This window comes from Melanotaenia boesemani, chromosome 23, assembly GCF_017639745.1.
Source record: "Melanotaenia boesemani isolate fMelBoe1 chromosome 23, fMelBoe1.pri, whole genome shotgun sequence".
Taxonomy (NCBI): Eukaryota; Metazoa; Chordata; class Actinopteri; order Atheriniformes; family Melanotaeniidae; genus Melanotaenia; species Melanotaenia boesemani.
Genome location: NC_055704.1, coordinates 8,323,467 through 8,346,215, shown reverse-complemented (window position 1 = coordinate 8,346,215; position 22,749 = coordinate 8,323,467). Strand labels below are relative to the sequence as shown.

General features: G+C 37.6%; 1 protein-coding gene across 5 annotated transcripts in view; it reads left to right on the top strand.

Moving 5' to 3' along the window:
- plxnb2a.1 (plexin b2a, tandem duplicate 1) overlaps window positions 1–22,749 on the top strand; it is a 232,899-nt gene that overhangs the window by 50,566 nt on the left and 159,584 nt on the right. For 3 of the 5 annotated variants that reach the window (XM_041977965.1, XM_041977966.1, XM_041977964.1), the window contains one exon: window positions 21,788–21,840. The exons of the other annotated variants lie outside the window; for them this stretch is intronic. The gene's annotated coding sequence lies outside the window, so the exon portion shown is untranslated. The remainder of the gene's footprint in view (window positions 1–21,787; window positions 21,841–22,749) is intronic. 5 annotated transcript variants of the gene reach the window in all.

Here is a 22,749-nt window from a genome sequence, read left to right as displayed (position 1 = left end):
AGTTCCGCAATCCTCCAGAGCGTTTAGTGTTACACTACAAAGCGACGGATGAATAGTCGGCTTAATTGTTATTATGCTGCTTTTGCGAAGGTGCATCTGTCTGTACTGTCTCTGTGCTCCTTTTCTAGTTTAATTGTTGTGGAAAAAGCAGCGCTGGATCTCTCAAAAGAGCTGCAGTTTTATTAAAAATGACAACCAAGCAGCTTAACTGCAACAGAACTTAATTTCAGGTGTTTTTTTTTCTTTCTTTCTAAAAGTAGATTCTTTTCCCTTGTTACGATAGAGGCTATGTCACTAAAGGGTAATCTTTTTAAATAAAGAAAGCAATTAATTCAAGCAGAAACGTGTAAAAAGCAATCAGACTGAAAAGACTTAAAGTCAAGTCTTGTCATAGACAATTAACCGTATTTTGAGAGTTTTAATTAAGAATAAGACTGTTTAATTGGATGAAAATGAAAAAAGAAATGATCTTTCATAGTAAAATAACATGCTAAGTGGTTGAGATCTGCAGACAGCAGGTTTTAGTCGTAAACATGTCTCGTGATGGCATTTTAAGACCACAATACAAAGAAAACCCAACCTAAAGATTAAAGTTGTTGTTATTGGTTAACATTGCCACTCATGCCACTACCAGAAGCCAGGAGAGGAACTTAATACAAGAAACATTGTTTTCTGACCTTAAAATTATGTGCTTCTGACCCATTTTGATGGTATACTGATAATCATTATATACATTCCCGGAGTTGTTGTTGCCCTTCAGCATCCCAAGGCTGAGAAATCACACTTCAAAACTTCTTTTTTTTTTTTTTTTTTTTTTCTTCCCCAGTTTAGGGCAGCACATGACAGCTGCATTTTGCTTTATGCTACCATATAACATGTCATTAGCTGGATTTCAACATATTGGCCATTTTAATACATACCATAGCTGATTCAGGAAAGCAGTCCAAGGGGACATTATCAGAGGCAATGAGGAAAAGAAAGAGAATGAGCCAGAGAAAAGCATAGGACAAGAGTCAACATTAGACTGACTTTTACTGGCTGGAGAGAGCTCAGAAAAGAAAGGATGCGAGACAGATGCTGAATTAGCTGTTATTAGGGAATGTGTAAAATCTGCCAAAATTCAGCCTGTGTGACTTTTCAAAGTGGTACCATGTAATTTTCTGACATTAAGAATTTGTATTTCTGTCTATGTGCAATGAACAATTAACTTTTATGCACAATAAATTATATATATATATAACCCCCCAACCTTTATTTTACCACTGTTTCTCAAGTCTTATTGAGATTAAAAATCTCCTTTTCGAAGGAGTCCTGGCCAAGGCAGCAGCTGTCCAAATTCCATTAGACACTAATCATTAAAACAACCGTTCTCAAAACAAGCAACATAAATCATACTCTATAAAACATCAACAAAACTAAAAGGGCAAAAGAACAGGGAATGCATAGTTAGCTAGACAAGCAGCTGCAGACACCTGCTGAGTCAGCCTCCCAACTCAAAGAAATTTTTAAAAGCTCTGAGATCACCTCCTGCAGTTTTGACTGTAAGCTGTTTCCGACTGCAGAGGCAGAGTTTATTCTAAACCAGTAACACATAAACTGATATCTGTCCTAATAAATATCTGTTCCCTTTACTATACCTGCAAAAGTATTCAAATAAACACTGTGGATGCAGAGATATACTCGTGATATGATAGGTATGGAATTTTCAAGTAGATGCCTAAAAAATAGGGACAGGCCCTGAAAGGTTAATTTAGCACAATATTCCATTGACTGGAAGAAAATCCTTGGATCTTTATCCTTAAGTTTAAGTTATGAATATTTCATGTGTTCAGTTTTGTGCTGTTTATAAGTAGATTGAGGACTTTGTTGAATTAAGTTACCTGATATGTCTTTCACTGCAGATTATTTTATATCTATTGCACCCGATGCGCCCAGTTCAGCTCTAGCACTTCCAAAAGTGCCAAATCATTTATGACTTTGGAGAATTTCTGAGTTTTTTACCCCCCCAAACACCTTGACATAGTGGAAGCCAAAATTCTTATCACAGAGACGGAGTAATGGGCGAGTCACTGGTATTGATCTACAACGCCATCAAGCTCTGCAGATATATTGTGGTCATTTCTCTGCTGTGGGGCCCAGTAGAAATCTTTGTTATTGCGCCCTTTAAATATAGATGACAGGCATTTATGAAATATGATTCGTCCCTGTCTTCTCGTCTGTAAACTGCTCAGTCGTAAAATGAACACTTTGAACAAAGCACAGCTCTGAACAAAGACTGGGCTGAACTTTTCACTGGTTCTGACTCAGTCTAAGAAAAAGAAGGGACAAGCTAAACTGCAAGACTAAAAGTAATTGCCACTGTGGCTAATTAACTTTAAATGGGACAGATTGGAGCTGATCATGCTTATTCTGGAATGAGGCAAAAGAAATGTCCTCGAAATGCTTGTAAAGAAGATTAATTTAAAAACTCAGAGCTAGACAAGTTAGCAGGTAGTACTCTGAGGAGAGATCCTCACATATTAATATTTATTCTTCCTCTCCAGTGGCAAATTTCATAATTGGTTCCAAGTCAACTCATAACTCTTTAACAGCTTCCTCAGTACTCCCGATGGATGAGGATTGATTATTTGATATTACATGTCCAGCACCACATTTAAAGAAATAAGCTGACGACCAGGCTGGCAGATTGTAGCTGGAATATTCCTCTTCCAGCAGCCTAATGAGTGTCTGATCGGCCAGAGGAAAGACGAGCTCTTAGGGACGGGGAGGATTTAATAAGACCACCAGCGGGGAAACGGAGGGAGATGAAGAGCTGCTGGATGGATCTTTGTTTCACCTTCTGAACCTCATTATGGAAATGTGCTGAATTACTGATTACTCGGCTCATATTTGGTTTTGCCTTCCATGCAGACGTCTAAATGAAGAACCACACCCAGGGCTGTATTTTGATGTGTCTTAAGGGTTGCGTTTTAGACAATTTATTCTAAAGTCTCATTTCTTTATATATTATCAGGAAAACTTGAAAATATGGAATTAGGGATGCACAGTTTTCTCTGTTATTCTGTCATGTTAGCTAATTGGCAAATACAGACATTTAAAAAAATCTGAAAATGATGTAATATTCACCCGTACAAAATAAGAGAAATATTTCAACTTGAATTATGTCCATCATGACAATTGTTTTTAAACAAAACAATTAAGATATGGGCGTCCTATCCTACTTAAAACAGACTTGGATTCTGTTCGTTTTATCGGTTAATTATATCGGTGGAATGGCTGATATCCAATATATCGTTTTTAAGCCGATATAGGCTGATACCGATATGGTGTATCTCTACTGGAAAAGGGTGCAGAAATATGCTGAAACATCGTTGAACAGAGAGACTTAAACGGAGACTCAGACTACAAAAGGCAAAACCAGAAACTGTACATTTATTCATTCATTCTTTTCAGTCATTATCTATACCGCTTTGTCCATTAACCAGCATTTAACAGGTGAGAGACAGGTACACCCTGGACAGGTCACCAGTCCATGGCAGGGCCACATAGAGAGACAAACAACCATTCACACACACACACACACTCCTAGGGAGAATTTAGAGTGACCAATTAACCTAACATGCATGTCTTTGGACTGATAGAAGGAAGCCAGAGTGCCTGGAGAGAATACACTGGAAGAACATCCAAACTCCACACAGAAAGGCCTCCTCCCCCCAGCCGAGGCTCGAACTAGCGACCTTCTTGCACCACTGTGCAGCCCCTTAAAGCCCATTTATGGTCCATTAATTACATAAATTAGTGACGTCTGTTTCAAATGTTGTCATACATTCCCGTTCTCATACTTCCATGCATCTTTTATGTTGCCATGGTTGTTAAGTTAATTTCTCCACAAGTGGGCAGTGCTAAGTTCATAGTTCACTCCTGTTAGCCGACGTTGGTTTCAGACACCGGTTGGCAGCGGTCATGCATCGCTAAAAAACGCCGAACACTCCCTAAACACTTGCATAGCCTTACTTAAAAAACTCCCGCAGTTCAACAGTTGTTTTCCTTGTCTTTATTCTTCATCTACTTTTTTCCACTTACTGATGTCGTCTTCTTCTTCTCTGGTTTGTTTCTTTTACTGGTCGCATGTCAGCTATTCTGCACAGCACTGCCCCTGCGATTTCCAGTGGTGTTGCTGCATTTTCTGCATCAAGCGATGGAAAGCTAAGTGAAAACATGCATAACCGATGCAGGAGATGGACACAACTGTCCGTCCGTCTATGTATCCGTCTTCTGCTTTGAGCATAAATGGACTTTGAGATTAGTGTTTAAAAAAAACCCTCTAAAAATGGTTTGATATAAATACTGAAAATTAGTTAAAAGGCAGTTGGTATCCAAAGAAAAACTTTGAGACACCCTAAAAGACCTGAAGAACCATTACGCAAGACCACTTTAAAAGATTACAGGACTGCTGACTGCTTTGAAGTAAAAGATAAAGAAATGAGGGAGATTATTGTTCTGTTCTGTTTATTTAATCTACTTAATGTTGGTTGTTTTCTTGTTTTATGGTTTAGAGTCACGTTCCTTTACACTGCACCAGATTTTTCTTTGCTTGAGAAAATTTCCATAAATATTTCTGAATTATAGCTATTATGTAGAACGATGTCCTGATGTTTTTTTATTTAGATGGTTACGTCATGGCCCATCTTTAGGCAGCAATAAAACACAAATGCTCTGATCAGAGGATTTGTTTTTCCAGGGTAATTTCATGATTTAATGCATCTTTACAAACATGCATCACTTTCACAACTAGAGGCTTTTAGAGATCTCTATAAATCTTTTAACCCACCACACTGATGGTACGGGCTGCTTTTACAGTGCAGTAAATGACAGAGGAAATGCTTTTAGATGTCAGTATTATTTGGCATCTTCAACAGTGGATATTTGTGCTGTCAGTTTCAAATAATGATTAAACTTAGATGTTCACATTCGTCTCAGGGAGAAGTGGAGTCACTCAGTGTTCTGTTGCTTAAAGACCAATGATCAAGTTTGTTGGGCAATTTCTAAATTAAGTTTGTTTTATTTACAGGAAATTTTACTAAAACGATTTCACTTAAAACATAAAATGTAGTTTTAGTAATAATTGACAAATGTTAACATGCTAATACGCTTAAGTAAAAGCATAACCCTGATTACATTGCTCACTAATATGGATTGTCCACTTTTAGCCTTGTTCACCACTTTATTATTAAAATAGATTATTAACATTAAAACAACAAACTTTTATTTAGTCTTAGATGGAAGCCTTTAGGTTCATTGAGTCTAGACCTAGTACAAGCTTGTTGTTCATATGACTTAATTCTGAAACACTCCTCTTCTATGGGGACTCTATGGACCAATTTTATGTCCCGACCATAATCAAAGTCAAACTTACGCCCTTGTGTTATGCACAACCTCTGAGTTGACTGTGACATCTTTTGAAACCCAGGAATTTCTTGTAAAAACTGTGGTAAATCCAAAAAAGCTTAGATTCTAATCTCATCTCTTCTTTTTGTTCAAATGCAAATTGAAATAACTTGCAGTATCTTAATATGCATCTACATTCCTCATTAACTGATAAATTACTCTGATACTTAAAAGCACATAGTGATGTTAAATTCCCAACACAGCTTAGTTTTGTCAAAGCAACAGTTCAAAACAGACTGAAATTTGGTTTGAAGCTTTGTTCAAGAGAAAAGGAGATTTAAGAGGCTTCTGGTACAGTGCATCCATTTGTTATGTTACAACCATAGTCCAAAATAGAATAAATTCCTTTTTGTCCTCAAAATTCTACACACAACACCCCATAATGACAATGTGAAAAAGGTTTTGAAAAATCTTAAAAAATAAAATACTAAGAAATCACATGTACATAAGTATTTACAACCTTTGCCATGAAGCTCAAAAGGGACCTCAGGTGCATCCTGTTTCAACTGATCAACCTTGAGATGTTTCTACAGCCTATTTGGAGTCCACCTGTGATAAAGTTGATTGGACATGATTTGGAAAGGCACACACCTGTCTATATACAAGGTCCCACATTTGACAGTGCATGGTACAGCAACAAACCAAGCATGAAGTCGAAGACAGGACAGGATTGTCTCGAGGCACAAATCTGGGGAAGGGTACAGAAAAATATCTGCTGCCTTAAAGGTCCCAATGAACACAGTGGCCTCCATCATCTATAAATAGAAGAAGTTTGTAACCACCAGGACTCTTTCTAGAGCTGGCCGGCTGCCTACACTGAGCGATCGGTGGAGAAGGGCCCTAGTCAGGGAGGTGACCAAGAACCCGATGCTTACTCTGTCGAGCTACAGATTCCTCTGTGGAGAGAGGAGAACCTTCCAGAAGGACAACCATCTCTGCAGCAATCCACCAATCAGGCCTGTATGGTAGAGTGGCCAGACGGAAGCCATTCCTTAGTAAAAAGCACATGGAAGCTCAGCTGGAGTTTCCAAAAATGCACCTGAAAGACTCTCAGACCAAGAAAAACAAAATTCTCTGGTCTGATGAGACAAAGATTGAACTCTTTGGCATGAATGCCAGGCATCATGTTTGGAGGAAACCAGGCACCGCTCATCGCCAGGCCAATACCATCCCTACAGTGAAGCATGGCGGTGGCAGCATCATGTTGTGGGGATGTTTTTCAGCAGCAGGACCTGGGAGACTAGTCAGGATAGAGGGAAAGATGAATGCAGCAATGTACAGAGACAGCCTGGATGAAAAATTGCTCCAGAGCACTCTTGATCTCAGACTGGGGCCACGGTTCATCTTTGCGCAGGACAAAGACCCGAAGCACACAGCCACGATATCAAAGGAGTGGCTTCAGGACAACTCTGTGAATGTCCGAGTGGCCCAGCCGGAGCCTAGACTTGAATCCGATTGAACATCTCTGGAGAAATCTGAAAATGGCTGTGCACCGACGCTTCCCATCCAACCTGATGGCGCTTGAGAGGTGCTGCAAAGAGGAATGGGAGAAACTGTCCAAAGATAGATGAGCCAAGCTGGTGGGATCATATTCAAAAAGACTTCAGGCTGTAATTGCAGCCAAAGGTGCATCAAGAAAGACTGAGCAATGGCTATGAATACTTATGCACATGTGATTTCTTAGTGTTTTATTTTTAATGAATTTGCAAAAACCTTTTTCACATTGTCATTATGGGGTATTGTGTGTAGAATTTTGAGGACAAAAATAAATTTTTTCTATTTTGGAATAAAGCTGTAACATAAAATGTGGAAAAAGTGACATGCTGGAACACTTTCCGGACGCACTGTAAATATTTGACTGAAACAAATACTCAGCAATCCAGCATTATACCTGCAATCAACTTATTTAAAGACCCATTTTAACACATTATTAAGGATTAATTTATAGTGTTTCGTGTTGTTTTTAACGTTCCTTAACATAAAGGCTAACTAACAAACACATTAGAAAACATCTAAACATCTACCGTTAACATCCTCCTTCCTCACAGAGTCAGTTGACTGCTGCTTCCACACAGGTCAAAGATCATGGGTCATGACTCCCAGAAGACCCTGACTGAACCCCTGACGACTTTTCCCTGATAGCTTTGTTACCAAGATAATGCTCAGACATGTGTCCGATCGTAAACACGAGCCTACATGCAAAGTCATTAACTCTGAAGTGCTGGCAGCTGTCTGTAGTGTCTTTTGTCCAACGGGCAGGAGGAAGGTAATTAAAAGTTTTGTTGCCATTTTTACTGGATGGTTTGGAACGTAGTCCATGTTTCTTAAGATGTTTTGAGTTTTATTGGTGGTCATAAAGCAGTTATTTAGTTAAATAAGTATACAATGAAGTACAAAGGCAGTGGATCCAGTATGGTAAAACAATGGAGGAGGTGAAGTCTTATTTTAATGATCTTACTTTATACTGTTATTCGGCAAAAGTTCGGAGATATTTTGCTTGAACAAAATGCAGTTTCTTTCTTTAGCTTATTTTTGTAGTGCATAAGTTTGAAAGCTGCAGCTTGCTCTGTAATTTCCCAGCCTCGTTTTTATTCGTGTGTGTGTTTTCTGGATGTCCGCTCCTCCAACCACAGTCCTGCTCTATTCATGGGAACTGGGAAAACCCCAGTGGGTCTCTAAGGAATACTGCATGGCAGTGGTGTGACACAGCAGGAGTTAACTGGGAACAGACGGACTTCTCTGTGCTGCTATGAAGGATAAATGACCTCTGCAGGGACCCCTTACCGAGATTCTATGGAGTGAAAATCAGTATTGTTGTGTGTGCGCGTGTGTGTGCGTGCGTGTAATATATGATTTGTAAACCGTGTGAACATTTTTTGTGTAACTTTGGGTTCTTTTCTCACAAGTGTGTGCTCAAATGCACCCACAGATATATATCTATATATATCTAGAAATAACACACTAACTATATTTACGTGCAAATTACAAAATTACACAAACATACAAGCAGAAATTTTACCTTCAGTCTCACAAATCTGATAGTTTTGTTCAAACTGTTCAATCACGAATTGGCTGCTATGTTTATGCACATATCACTTTTAAACTGGGAAAGACCCTTTCCATGAGAGAATATTTCTCCCTTCCTGATGGATGGAAAGACAGATAATTGGACAAAGACTCGTGTGGATTTGTTGTACTCTGGACTGACCTCCAATCATTTAATATTTTCAAGATATGTTTTTATTTAATCTGATTATTCGTTTTAAATCAAGTTTTTACTAGATCACGTCTCCACAAGCAGATTTGATTTGTATTTTATGAAAGCAGACAGTTAATTTACAATGGGAGCTACTTTTTCCTTCCTGTCTGCGGATTGCTTGATGGCTCTCAGCAGCTACAGTATGAATCAGTTGGGGCAAACCATCCTGTCACTGAAAGCATCTTTCCCACTTTCAAAAAACTAAAGAAAATCTGATGAAAAATCAGATAAACTAGCTTTCTACCAGTTCTTAAATGCACCATGTACACAGATGCCTTGAATTGTTGAATCTAACACCCTTCGCACACTCGTGAACGATCTGTGTGTAAATGCAGGTTTTTCCGTGCGTATCCGTGCGATTTGCCTGCATAAGAACCTTCTGGAATGCAAATGGTTTTGATTGGTTAAGTTGAAGATAAAAAGAAATGTGTGTGAAATATTAATGTTTGTGCATTTTTGCAATTTGTGCATGTGGAAATTTATTTTGTGTGCATAATTTCTAGATATTTGTGTGTGCATTTGAACGTAGATACACACAAAATGGTTTACATGGTTTCTAACTCATGTATTGCACACACATTCTCACCATAACATTCTCTTCATTCTTGTGTAGGATTTTTCTAAAAGTACACTGGTTATAGCTGTTCATTAACAGGTCTGAAATCATGTTAATTAAAATTACAAAGAACTTGATCTTATAGGTTTAGTTTGTATGATATTACATACAAATAATAAATATGACTAGTGTACGTTTTAAAGCTTAATTTAAAGCATTTAGTTTGGCAAAAGTCTCCACAAAATCATAGCAGAAAAAGCTGAAGCTCCTCAGTGCAGCCGGCCCCAGTTCAAGTCCCTGCCTGGGGCCCTTTGCTGCTTGTCTCTGACCCCTATGCTGCATTGATTCACATTAAGCAGAGCTATGCTTTGTCCACGGCCGCTTTGCTACTTTGCTATGCTCACATGTGTGTTTGGGGGGGAATCAGAGTCCCTGAAAGAAAGGTATTCTGTCTATTATCCAGAGGTTCTGTTGTTTTCCGTTGTTGATGATTCAAGCAGGGAAATGATTGCAGTCTTTGTTGTGCAGCTTTTTGTTGGTGCACACTCATCGCCTAATTTTATGTTGATTAAAAATCATTTTAACCACACAGAACATCTGCTTCTTCTGTCCAATGGGAGAAAGTCTTTTATTAGCATTTGGTTTCATGTCAAACAACACTGTAGTTGTTCTAGCTGTTTATTGAGTCTGGCTCAGACCACCATTAATGGGAAAGCAATACTCTAATTTGTTTTTTACTCAGGCCTGAACATACCTTGTCATAATACTTCCCAGGGGTATGAAAAACATATGTATTTAATATTTCCTGTTACCAGCCTTACTCTTGTTCACTTTTGTGGAGAAAGATGCATTTTTAAAAGTACAGTGTGAAAGAATCACTGACACCTAGCGGTAAAGATGGGCATAGAAAGTAGTTTAAATCCCAAGCAGAGTAGTGAGTGGACGGTGACCGTCCGACATCCAGTGGCCTCAGGTGCAGCATTGACTGCAATACAGGTAATTAGCTTAAAAATGTGTTCTGTCTTCCTCTGTCTTTTTAAAGTGTTACTTGTCCCAAGCGGTGCTCACAAACAGTTCTCTGTTACCTATCAAACAAAGCTGGTACTGGAGTTTTAAAGCTCAGAGCGTTCACACCTCACACATGGAGTTGTTTGTCCATTCAGAGATACCGTAGTAATAATAGTGGCACAAATGTGGCAGCTGCCATGTATGCAGATCCTTGGCAAGTAGATATAAATGGCTCATTCTAAGAGAATGAAAATATGTTATTTTTGTGAAGTGATTAGATACCAATAGAAACACAGTTTTTAATGACATGAAATTCTTGTCATTAACCTGTGATTGTTGCACCTTTTTCAAAATATAGATTGCATGGTCATGCAAGTTTGGGTCCCACCAAACATGTTCAGACAGTGGTTTCTCAAAACAATCCATCTCACCAGTGTTGTCACTTTTCTTGCTTTTCCTGGTTCTAACCAGAATTTGATCAGTGTATGGTTTGACTCCCACGCTCTGCGTTGATTGGTTTTTGGAGGACTGCAAGTTTGACCACCTGAGTTGAAAATACGTCTGTCTGTAAAGGCTAATGAATCTACCAACGGGTACCACCGTGGAACTATAAAACTGGTGTCATCATAACTACAATCAGCCTGTTGCTGCCAGTGCTGGATGCTGATTGGTTTGAATTTTTGTTTTGGCGTTGTTTGGTGCAAGATGTGTCAATGTGAACGAATCTTGCCTGTAGGATTAATAAGTAGGAGCTCCAGATAACGAATGATTATAGAGGGCACATGATAGTTTTTTTTAAATCTGGTTAGGGGTGTGTAACTCTAATATCCATTTAAGATAAAAAAAAAAAAAATGACCCAGAGATAAGAAGGCTCTAACTTTCTTTTGGAAAGTTTTACCTCTCAAATGATGTTGTTCACCTGTGGGCCCCATTTCAAGTAACTACATATAACCAGCCCAATCTTTTGGGTCCTTATCAGATTTTCACCTCCTTGTTTCAGTGATTAAAGTATCCTGATTGGTAGAGCTGATGCTCAAAGCTTGCACAAAAAGACACTTAATGCAGTGAATCATTAACCACAACTATGTGGTCAGTAAGAAATCTATTTTAAACGACTGGTGGTCTTTTGATGAATCCCACAAACCAAAAATAAATGTGATTTTAAATTCTTGTGTGGACACAGAGGTTATCCAGAGATGCCAGAAGTGTCAGGCTGGAAATGATTTCAGAAAGAAAAGATTCAGAGACATCTGGAATGCATCAGATTTGATGGCAGGTTCATAAAACCCACAAGCTTGAGTTTGAATCCAAGAAAGACAGAATGTGTGACTACATAAAAGATTCTGAGTATTTCTGTCAAAGTATGAAGTGCTGGAACACATTCAGGGGTAAAAGAACTTGGGACAGAATAAATCCTCTTAGACATCTGATATTGTTTTATCCCTCTGTCTTCACTGTATTTTCCTGTCTGTTTGCAGCTTCTAAAGTCTGCTGATTCTATTCAGGCCGTGACTTTGTTTATCAGCTGCTCTGTCCAAGGATTATGGGATTTTCTGTTTTCTCTGTTGACCTGATGTTAACTCCAGAAAGAGCAGAGTCGCAGTCAGAGGTGCTAAATGTGCACCATGATGAAATTCACCGGTGCAGTCAGACGTCAAGTATTGACACGTCTGTTTGTTCCTGGATCAACGTTTTCTGCTTTCATGCATCAAAGAGAGTTGTTTGTTTTCAGAAGTCCTTGTTTTTCCCCTTTGGGATGGGGCTGAGTCAGTTTTAGTGGCTGCACTCTTTTTGTGTTGCATAAAAGATAAAAAGTCTTTGTTTTCGCATTGGCATGCGGGTATTTGCCAGTGGCACAGAAGTGGTCCTGCCATTCATCTGAAGTGGGTTAGTGCTCATCTGCTTTGTGGAAACAAGCCACTATAGGCTTCTTATTGATCTGGGCAAATTTTGGTCTCTTTCCCTAAAGAATTTATCCATTATCTTTCAGAAACCAAAGGGCTACATGTGTCTTTTGTAGATTCAGCATTCATACCATGTATGTATAAAAAACTAATCCAACACTCTTATGAGTCACTTAAGGGCAATAAAATTCTCAAATAGTTGCTCAGGAAGCCATTTATAGTGGGTTTGAGTTGTTAGAAAAGGATGCAGTGTGAGCACATATTAAAGGTTGTAAAAGTTTTTCAGATACATGATCCAGATAATCTCTTCTGATTTAATTTTAGCACTTTTTAGACATGAGAAGAAAATTGTGAATGGTTTCATGCATCTGTAAAGTGCTGACCAAACCACGACACAAAAAAAGAAAATGGAAAAATAAGCACACACAAGTAAGTAAATAAATAACATAAATTTAGGGGAAACACCATATAAATGAACAAGTAATAAGTTAATGAATAAATAGTTTAAAAGTAAAATAAAAGAAAAAAAATCAAGGAAAAGTACCACATACCTAAATGAATGAATAGATAAACTATAACTTTAAAAAACCAAGAGAAGATGGAGAATATCGAGGCTGACATCAGTAAACCCAAATGAAGGTAACCAGTCATATCGTGTTGGAGCAGCCTGACTCGCTGCAGCTTGTTTTACTGGATGTGTTTTTGCATTTGTCTTCTTCATCGGCCTCTTTGAGAACAAACCTCTCTGCGCTTTAGAAAATCAATACCACCTACTGGAAAGTTCTCCAGTCAGGTAATTACATTCATTTACTGCCTGTTCACTCCTTTCCATCTTCATGTGAACATGATCCTTCACGCCTGATAAGGCAATAAAGTGTAAAGGCCTGTATCATATTTCCTAACCTGACAGCAGTAATCTGCTCGTAGCCCTCATTTGTCAAAGTTTTGTTTGGCTGGAGGTAGTGAAAATGTTGGAAGGATGTTCAGGCACTCATTTATATTTGTATGACTAAAGACATTGTGCTGTAAGAGGCAGAAAATGTTTTGATGAAGGTGCAGTTTCAGGGTTTTTCTGATAATTAAATTATCAGTAATCTTAGAGACACATGAGGAGTGGCTTCACTTCAGCAGCTGATCAACACCACCTGATAGCTGAACTCGGTTACAGCAGCAATGGACACTGAAAAGCCATAAAACAATCCAAAGACAGCAATGAATTTAACTTTAAATGTGAATTCATATGTTTAGAGCAACATTATTTCTTTTATTCAGTTTGGCCACCGGATAGATGTCCAATCCAGACTATTAAAGACCAATCCCTTTAGAAAATCGGTGCTTTTAACCTTGACATATCCATATAGTGGATTTCATGTGCTAGAATCCATGAAAAGACGTAAATAAACGGTGTATGAACATGCTATTAGTATGCTCATCTAAAAAGTCATTGTTGCAAACAGCTGTTGACAGCACTCGTTGCCGTCATGGGTTTGTGAAGTTTAACAGACATGAACTGAAGGGAAGCAGCTGCTATATATGGTTGTGGACATGGAGGCGGTGCCAGTTTGCATTTTATTCACAGTTCTACACGTATTAAATGAGACAAATATTTGAAGTTACATCTAAACCATTTTAAGACGTGAAGAGATTACTTTCATGGCATGAAACTTTAAAAATATGTCACTTTTATGGCCAGAGAAGCTTTACTAAAAGCCACGAGTGGAAAAATACCGCTTGTATTCCTCAGAGCATTGACATGGCTGATTTAACAGGGATGAACTGGTAGGCTCTGTGTGGTCACAAATTACTGGTTATATGTGTTGCATGGTATCAGTGCTTTGAAGCACCTTTCAGCTGAGGTGTCATTCTTAAAAAAAAAATTAAACAAAGCAACCCTATCCTCGGTACTGTGTGGTGCTGCTGTATTTCATTGCCACATTTTAGCCTTTGTACCAATGTAAATGTGCTAAAAACCGTAGGTTTGTTTAGCCGAATGCAAGTCTACAACAGTATTTCATCATTATAGGCTGCATGGCTGCCAGTATTTCCAATATGAAATCACCTTGTTGCATGTGTGTTCTGGACGAATGATGCTGACGGCAAAGAGAAGCATCTCGTTGGCTTCAGGAGGTGTGTGTGTGTGGTTGTGTAGTCTGTTTTTTTTAACCAGGTTGAGCTGCTGCGATCTTCAAAGGTCTGCCATAAAACCTCTGGATCTTAATCGGATGCTGTTCAGACTCCACATTGTAATTATGTCCCAACAAATTCCTGTCTACACACTCCTACAAAGGGATGTGTGTGTGTTTGTGTGCATTTAGTGGGTGGAAGGTGGTCGTTTTATGCACAGCTGATGTCTCTTTGGGAGGGTGTATAAGCTGCATGTTTTATCACGTTAACATAGTGTTTGGACCGTTGGTGTTTGTGTGCGATGTGTGTATTGTGTTTGCACAGATGTGTGTGTGTTTGGGAAACTGTGTGTGCTTGCAGCTTATCTTCTCCATGCTCTTCTCACCAAGTTTCTTTGGTCTCAATTGGATGTGAAAGGAAATCCCATGTCTGCAAGGCTTCCACTACAGGCAGAGACCTGTGTGTGTTTGTGTGTGTGTTGTGTCAAGCCTTTTCAATGCCACAGCGGATTAGCCACACGGTCGGAGCAGCAACAGCGAGGCTGTGCAGAAGAGATTCAGAGAGAAAAACAGGGACCAAATAAAGGATGAGAGTAAGTGGAAGGGTTTCAGTTTGATTGCAAAAGAAAACACCACCTCCAACACCTTTTTATGAACTTTCTTCTTTGTGTGACAGTCTTACAGCAACTGTGACATTTTTGCATAATGTAGAAGATAATATGATCCTTTGGAAGCTACCGTGCAGGAATGCCTGGTTACTCTTTTATGTCAGCGTTGCTAATGACTGATAATTTGTGTATAAAGAAATCCTCCTAAAATCACAAAAGACATCAGGATTAATTACTAAAAGAAAAATCTTTCGTGCAACAGTTGTTTTATAGCCAGAAATTCAACATTAACACCTTCACAATGCTAAAAACAAGCAAACTTCATTAAAGCTTCACATTTTTGTAGCTTTAAGCAGAGAACAGTGGACTCATCTCTGAAGTAAAGCTCTGTTGCCACCTTTTATGTTGTATGAGTTACAAATCTTAAGACCTTGTTAGGAAGTCAAAATTTCCATTTTACTTGACTGTTTTCTCACCTTGAGTACTAATAGCTTTGTTTTTTTTTTAAATCATAATACTTCCTGTACTGGTGATTCATGCCCAAAAAAAGATGAACAATTTCTTTGAAAACACTACTGGGCCTGGTTGGCATGACAAGGTTTTATTTATTTATTTAATTATTCATCATTATTAATAAATATTCATTGATTATTCAAGACATCATATTCAGATGGGGATGCCAGCTTTACCAGAAGTGGAGAGAAACTAAATTCTTCTGAATTATTACGTAAGGTTTTATCCTTCAAAAGTTTATTCTGTATTATATCCAAGAAACTTTTAATTCATTCTTGATCGGTTTATAATAAACATTCAGACATTGGTCAGTTTTAGTTAAATTTGGAGATATCATGACAATAATGGAGAGAGCATAGTGTGTTTTAATATTTCTGTTTGTGCAAGATCAGATCAAGTACAACAGTGTTTTCCAACATTGTTACTTAACTTAATTCAAATTTTAAATACAGATGAAGGACTAAGTGTTGAGACCATTTTAAATAAATGACAAAAAGGCCTATATGCAAATATATATTGATATAAAATACAACATTTAATGCTTAAGAATGAAAAATCTGTTATTACAGAAGATCTGAGCAAACCTCTAAATGACGACGTTCCTTTTGACCAGTATATTGTGTAGAGTGTGTAGTGCTTTCCTCTTCTTACATTATTGTTATACTTTTATTTATGTGCACTTCAGTTTTATGAAACATACTTACGGTGCATTAAAGCAACTGAAAATATCCCCTTTTTCCACAATTAAGCTTATTGAACAGTTTGTTACTATTCAACTCAATTTACTGTCAGTTCATGTTTTTTTTGTTTTTTTTACAACTTGTGTATTTTAAGAGTTCTTAACCGAAAAACATAAAATACAGTCCAGTTTAGTCCAGGTCAATAGACCATAATCTTAAACTGTAATGACAACAGGATAATAGAAATTAATCCCAAAACCTAAAGGAAACATTTGCATAAGAGACTGAAAAATAAAACAAATTTAACAGCATAAAATTATATTTACAAAAGCTGACATTTGATAGAATTCACAGTAAACTTTTGATGATTTGTCATTTTAATATTTTAATACTTATCTTTTTAAAGTTTTTTTTTATGTCATCCTTATGGAGGCAACAGATTTTGTGCAGGTCTTCTGACGGTAACTGAGTACCAGTGGTGTTTGAGAATGTCCACCAGGATGCCGTTTGTAAAGGAGGAAGAGTAAAGCTCCAGCATCCGAACATGCCGCCATCCTATTATAATCCATTTTTATTATAATCCAATTCAATCTATATCAGTCCAATTCAATAAAGTCCAAGTCATTGTAGTAGTATTTAAGAAAAATTACATCAATTTGATTCGGTCCTCCCATCACAAAGATTTCTGATTAGCCTCTTACTTTTATTGCACTTACTTGTTACTTACTGTGTAAACAAAAAACCCGAGTCCTCACCAAAATCTCTGTGCTGACTGAAATGCTTGAGGAGAATCTTGAGGACAACCCAGCAAGTTTTGGATCGAGCAGAACAAAGAAAGTAGCGGATTATGGTAAGAAAACGTGTAGATGATAAATTTAGACAGTGCTGACATGTATCTACTACATGACCTATCAAATTACTCTGCACCAGAAAAGCACCAGATTGCCCACTGAGACTTGATGCTAGCAGTTAAATCGGATTACTGGAAGGCCATGCAAGTCTAAAATAGGCGTTATTTTGCATAATTTTGCAGCCTTTTACATTTTTGGGGCATTTTATTTTGACAAGTATCTGCTATGGTTTTTAAAATTTCAAAAGGGAAATAAGACTAGCTAAGCAAGTATGATATTAATTGATATTATTTCTTTAAATCGAGTTTCTTTTCTGTAAAGATTATGCCAACCTATTTTAAGAATTGGACAAGTTCTGGACAAGTTCTGGATATCATCATCCACAAGTTAAATCTAATAATAATACAGGTTTAGAACAGATTTGTGGTGTTGCTCAGGTTAACAGCAAACTTAGATGCTGTGAAACATCTGTCCAGTCACCGTTCTCACCAGTCTCACAGCGACGCAGCATGAACATTAGTTTAGCAAACAGTGCAGTTTCATAATGTTTCATCATTAAGTGCACGTTGCGACGCTCCTACTTCCACCTGGCAGCCTCTCGCCTCCTTCCTGCTGTTGGATGAGGCAGAGCTCTGTGTGAGACGTTGAAGGCGGAGAAGCCTCAGCAGCCGCCCTGTTCTTATGGCTGACATTTCTCAGATGAAAACCAGCCCAACATGATTTACACAACTCCTCTCCTCCCTGTGTGTGAGCGTCTGCGCGCGAGAGTGTTTTAGTAGATTTAAAGACTCGAAGTGTAATAAACTCTCATGACACACTCTGCCAGCTAATACGCATCAACCCGCAAATCACATCACAGCGCTCGGTGCTCGTTCTCCATCTGTCACTCAGCAGTGTTTCTCTGTGTGTTTACAGTACACTGCTGCTGGTTTCAGTTGAACTTAAATCTCTTTTATTCATTCTCCCCTAGTATTTTCTTTCAGGGTGGGTTTTTATGTGTTTTCTCTGCAGCATATGAGGTGTATATGTTTGCTTCACTCCCATATCTTGACACACTCGTACTTCTCGACTCGCTCCTTCTGTCAGGAGCCGTCATTTGATACAAGCATCAATATTACAGGGGAGGAGAATTCCAAGAATGCCAGCCTTAACTCCTTATATTGGATTTCCAGCCACCAGGCTTTTTTTTATCAATAGGTGTAGTAGTTCCAGAGCATTTTGACTCATAAGTAAGAGAACACCAAACTGGAAAATGTTTATCTCATTATCATCAAGTTGGTGTAAGAGCTACACCCTGAGTACTTTCACAAAAGTAATTTTGAACTACATCTGGAGCTTCAGCTGGTTGCAGTTGCAGCTGTTGGCCACTTGCGGAGCAGCGTACAGAAGTCCAACAATGTTTTGCTGCAACGGGCTACACAAGGTATAGAAGATTTTTGCAGACTGGACTTTTATCACTGCTGCACGAATACTTACACTTCAATGATAAAAGGAAAAAGCTGTTTTTATCCAGATCATCAGTTTTATCAGAGTTTCTTCATCAGTGTTGGCTGTCATCACAGAAATTATCACCATGGAGACGGTTGGTGAGATGATGATAAATGAATTCTAAATTATGATCTAGAATATGGTCGATTACATGCTGCATTTACTGATCGTCAGACATCAGACGCTTCTCAGAGCCATAGGAAGGTCAGCTAACAGTAAATATTTGCAGCATTGGCTCCTTCTGTTGATACAAGACAGTAAAAATAGGCTAAAAGCTTGTGAGTGGTGATAAATCATGATTCATTTGTAAGCTGTGATTAATTATGAGCAATTTGAAAGCTGTGATTAATCATTATTAATTTGAAAGCTGTGATTAATCTGATTAAAATTTGTAATCATTTGACAGCCTTAGTTTTTATTGAAGACAACGTGTAAACATTCACGGTGCTGGCTGGAAAAAGTAAGCAAAACCCTCGCCTAATGACTTCTTTAAGAACTAATCGAAATCAGGAGTCAGCCAACCTCAAGTCCAATCAATGTGACGAGATTGAAGGTGTTGGTTAAAGCTGGCCTACCCTGTAAAAACAAACTAGTTTTCAGTTTGCTATTCTCAGGAAGCATTGCCTGATGGGACCCATGCCTCAAACAAAGGAGATCTAAGCTGACCTATGGTCAAGAATTATTGACTTGCATAAAGCTAGAAAGGGTTACAAAAGTGTCTTAATGAAGCCTTGATGTTGATCAGTCTACAGTAAGAAAGATTGTCCATAAATGGAGAAAGTTCAGCGCTGCTGCTACTGTTGCTAAGCTACTGCTGTCCAAAAGAAAAACATTGCTTCATGTTTGAAGTTCACAAACAGGCGGATTACTCTCATTGATGGAAATATGATTTCCCAAGTTTATCAAGATATTTTGCAGAGGATAGGTGATGCAACAGGGCAACAACCCAAAGCACAGACATAAATCCACAACGGCTTCAACAGAAAAAAACGACTTCATAAACAGCCTTAGTTCTTTAATACAAATAAACTTTTGTTTGCAGTCTAATGAGATACAAAGACATGAACTCACAATTATTGAAACTAGGAAAGTTTATTAAGTCAAAGACCCCCTGCACTGTAATACACAAGAATGAATTTGCTGCAGGATCAAGCAGGTTTGGATAATCAGATGGATGGATAGATTAAAAATATCCAGTTAATTAGAGAGTGACCATGTTAAAATCCTTCCAGGGTCCCTCTTCTGTCTTTTGATTCAACTTTGTAAAACAAGTGAAACACTTTGTGTATGTCCAGTTATCTTCTACAAACACAAAGAAACGATTTATATTTTTGTCTGTTATAAGACAGTATACAGTTTGTCAGTTTGTCTTGTAAAAAGAAAAGCCCTTCGAGTCAATCAGGTGTGTGAATGTGTGAGGTAATGACTTCATTATCTCCAGCTGGCTGCATTTCTTTTGGTTATTCAAGACATTTTCACCACCAGATTTATTAGTGTTTTTATCTTTTAGTCTCTGAGACATCCTGGTGACATTACCTGTACTGGAAAATCAAACTACCTGTACTAAGCCTTACTGCAACATACCATGTGATGGAAAAAAAGATGCTATTAGAAAGACTACACTCAGCTGAGTGAATTAAACCTGTCTCCCTGAAGTGCTCACTGATGCTGAACTGGATCCAGAACAAACTATTATAAAAACAAGGAGGGTCTGTGGTTGCTCCCAGATGGAAGATTTAATATGTACAGTTGGACATTTGACATTCTGTCTTCATCAAGTAATTCAACATATGATTAAAAGGTCCTCATGTTGACTCTACCTGATTTCATCCATATGTGAATTCCTCTTTAAGCCACTAAATTGTATCCCTATGTGAATTAGAAATGATTAATGGCATTGAAAACATGAACCCCAGAAAGTGTAATTAAATGCATGTTTCTGTGGAAGAAAAGTCTCAGAAGAAGCTTAACGTGGACTTTCTTTGTAACATGAAGGGTAGAGTTTTTGTAAATGTAATGATATAAATCATAAGCAAATGGACAAACCTGCAAGTGGTTGTTTTATTAACATTATTTAGTAAATAATAATTCACTTTCCTTTGCTTTTACAGACTGTGTAGAGCTGGGTTAAAATCAGTTAATCAAAATAAGTGATAAGATTTGAATCTATTCTAATTTATTAATCCAATATCAGTTCATAAAACTCTGAGATTGATTTTTTTTTTTTTTTTTTTTTAATCAGTGACATCAGTGGTCCTACTCTTGCATGACTTACTGATGCTCAGCGAGATCTTATCATTATGCACAACGGAAATGTTTCCTGTGTTGCTTCTGTCCAAAATGAGCTTTGGATTTTTAAAATATCACTCGTAACTCTGGTTCTGGACACCCAATGGTAAAAATTCAAAATTAAAGCTGGAAAACTGTCGGACACATCTTAAATAAGGAGGGTAAATGTTTTTTGTTTGATTATTTTCACCGCTGTGGCAAGGCATCAATCTGCCCAGAATCTGCTTTTCTTAAAGACCATACATGTATGTACTATTGTGCATATATAGGTGTCATTTCATGATTATTAAATTTATCTGATTAGTCCCAGATCTCTGATTTTACTGGTCACGTAAATGGGCTCAGTGTTTTATAAAAAAATAGTTATCTGAGAATGCCTTTAATGATGAAGTTTCATAAATCTCTGTACATGACTCGATATTGAATGGCATCGGGCATCAGACTGATTCAGGAGATTAGTGGTGATACGCAGCCCTAAGACTGTTTAGTGTATTGCTCATCGGAGAAGCAGGAAGTTTCCAGTGCAACTGAATGCATCAAGCAGGAGTGAAATGCGATGTGTTTAAGAAGTGTGATGATGATTATGATAAAAAGACTTAAAATTGATAAACAGGACATAATCTGTTTAATTAGAGGTCTGCAGTTTTGAAATCCAGGAGTCTGAGATTGCTGGTTGTGGAGTTAAGTATTAGACTCTGCAGGTACTGGTAGAGTTAATGATTGATTAGTTTGATCCAGATTTCATGGACCACTGGAGTCTGATTATGCTGAGTCATAGAAAAGGTTGGAGGCCGAGTGTTGCCTTCATGAAGTGCAGTTTGAACCTGCATGTCAGTGTGTGTGGTCCTTTGTGTTTGTGTTGTTTACTTGGATGTTTTAGTCCCAACTTTCCTGAGAGAATTTGTTTGGAACTAAAATTTAACTAAAAGTTGTGCATTTACTAATATTAATCAGAGTTTAAGACAGTTTTTCTTGATCTTTTATACGAGTGTAAACACTTTGCAAATTAAGCACGATTTAACTAACAGTTTGTGAATGTATTTTTTGTGTCTTGTGCAGGAGCGTGAGGTGCCTCAAGTCAACAGAGCTCAACGGGCCTAAACACTGAATAGGTAAGCAAAAACTACACAAATTTTCCAGTAGTTTCGTACTTTGGTCTTGTGTTTCTAAAACTTCACAGAACTCCAAACCAATCATATTACATGATATAATTTAACCCACCTTCATATATCTACAACCACTATTCTAAAAAAAATGGGATGCTGTGTAAAATAAAACCAGAATATAATAATTTGCAAATCTCCACAACTTATATTTTATTTCCTTTACAACATAAACAACATTTCAGATACTGAAACTGAGAGATTTTTCCATTTTAAGGATATTAGCTCATTTTCATTTTGATGGTAGCAAAACATCTGAAAAACAAAGTTGGATCAGGGTTATGTTTAGCATGGTGTAGCATCACCTCTTCTTTTAACAACTTTTCTTTTGTTGCCCCCATTTCAACTCTTTTTTTTTTTAACTGTGCTGTTGCCATCAAATAGTCATTGCATTCTGTTTTTATTGACATTTTACACAGCAATTTAGAAATTAAATTTGAATATTATCTCACCTAATTAGTGTAAGTTATATTTGTTTTTGAAGTGGTGGTAGTTTATATGTGGTAAATGGACATTCTAGAGAGAAACCCTTTTTCAAGGTTAGTAAATTTGCTTTCCTTCTGCTGGTGAAACAAAATTACTCTTTTAATAGTGATAAGGATCTAAAATTGGTGAAGTTATTTTCTCTTTTATCTGTCCAACAACTTCTTGTAACAAGTTTTCTGCTGTGTTTAAGAATGTTGCCTCATGGGACCGTTAACACACTGTTAGTCTGAATCCATGAATTTATCATTAAACTAAGGCCTTCTGCTCTTCTTTCTAAGTGTTATGCTGTATAAAATTCTCATTAGACTGAAATTGCTGGGTCAACACATACTTTTGCAAAGCAGCTTTCTTGCTATTTGGCCTTTATATCAG